This window comes from Cyprinodon variegatus, unplaced genomic scaffold (assembly GCF_000732505.1).
Source record: "Cyprinodon variegatus isolate N-32 unplaced genomic scaffold, C_variegatus-1.0 Scaffold600, whole genome shotgun sequence".
Taxonomy (NCBI): domain Eukaryota; kingdom Metazoa; phylum Chordata; class Actinopteri; order Cyprinodontiformes; family Cyprinodontidae; genus Cyprinodon; species Cyprinodon variegatus.
The window spans coordinates 467,604-469,199 of record NW_015151053.1 but is presented as its reverse complement, the minus strand read 5'-3'; the positions used below and the strand labels follow the sequence as shown (position 1 = coordinate 469,199).

The window sequence follows — 1,596 nt, the reverse complement described above, 5'->3', positions numbered from 1 at the left end:
AAACTGCAGTGTCTATACTTCTACTAAAGTAACTGTTAGGATAATTATCTCTAAATTATCTCTAAAGTCATCATTAAATTCATTCCCTTTAAATCATCTGTAGTCCAAATGTTTATTCAGCAGATTGTTTCAGAGTCTATTTAAAAACATTAAACATATCTTACCTTTCAATGCCATGTTGAAAGTTATCTATAACAGAATGTATTCAGCCTGAACATCCTATAGATGTTTCATCTCATTATTTTGTGCATATAAACTCAAATTACAGCAACTAATATAATCCCATTTAAGGATGGCCGATCTACAGGTTTACACATTGTAAATTCAATTCATGGACAACCTAAAGAAAAATGTTAAAACTATTTTTACATCACAGCATATTAAGGTTTAGCTTCCTCTAAACTTATAACTGCATTTTTAATTAATTCTCTCCCCATTGAAAGTGATTAAAGTTGACTTAGTATCTTTGAATGTTAGTGTATGAGAGCACCTTATTCCCATGTTGAGTCCTGTGTGGCAGGCAGCCAATACCAAGGTGTAATAAACTCACACATCTTCAATACTTTTGACACCACTGCTGTAAAGTTGGTTAAATAAGAAAAATAAGGTTGAAAAGAAAAGACAGTGTTTGCAATTTTCCTAATTTGCACAGAAAAATATTTGTTGCTTTTCCTTTTTAAATTCCCATCAAGATGCATGATTTAGTTTGAAATCACAGCCTAAATCCTGATACCTTACTGCTGATAGCAGAAGAATGCAATGATAAACCATTCATCAACTCTAATCAGATTTAATCTCAATGTTTAACCTGGAAAAAACGTCCTGATAATTTTCTCTTCACACCTGAATCAAATCAGCTCAACCTTCAATTAAACTGATAACAGTCTGCCTGCATTGAATGAATGGGAACAACTGAACAGGGCTTCAGTCCTGATGCAATTATTATTATTTTCACATTAACACCTAACTTCAGACAACTTCATTAACCAGATATAACATCTGCATGTACACGGAAAGCATAGGAGCGTTTAAAGCTGAGCGTTAAATGTCACTAATGTAATAAATTAGCTGAAACGCAATGAATTTCCTGTTTTATCGTGGCAGTAATAACCGCTGATAGTTAATAGTTAACGTTAATTAGCTTTTAACACCGGGAAAACCGATTCAAAACGTGATAATGCGTAACAGACGTAGCATATAAATATTCACAACTTCACTGCCTGGCGAATAAAGAAGTTAATTTTCGATAACTTACACTTTTAAAGGCGTTAATTGTGTCATAGCCAACTTTTCCGCTAGTGGTTAGTTTGTTTGGACTTAAGACTGTAGTTAAAAAGGGAAGTATCGCGAGAGTACGGATTTCCTGGCTGGATAGTTTGGACTCAGGCCACAAGAGGGCGCTCAATTACAAAACTTTGAAATGTTAAAGCAACGGGTGTGAACATGAATAATGGATTATTTTTCTGTTTAAATCTGCTTTAAGTTATGTTTAAAGGCCTGGTTGTATGAAAACGTCTTTTTATATAAGTTTTTGTGTGTTTATGGAGGATTGTAGAGCTTTTTTTATTTTTATTATGATTTTTTCGTGTGTGTTTT

The 1,596-nt window shown here is 33.3% G+C and overlaps 1 protein-coding gene across 1 annotated transcript in view; it reads right to left on the bottom strand.

Annotated features, from left to right (window-relative positions):
* LOC107096125 (type II inositol 3,4-bisphosphate 4-phosphatase-like) overlaps positions 1 to 1,329 on the bottom strand; it is a 41,779-nt gene extending 40,450 nt beyond the window's left edge. Inside the window, exon 1 of the mRNA XM_015392638.1 lies at positions 1,256 to 1,329. The gene's annotated coding sequence lies outside the window, so the exon portion shown is untranslated. The remainder of the gene's footprint in view (positions 1 to 1,255) is intronic.
* Positions 1,330 to 1,596: the final 267 nt, after the last annotated feature.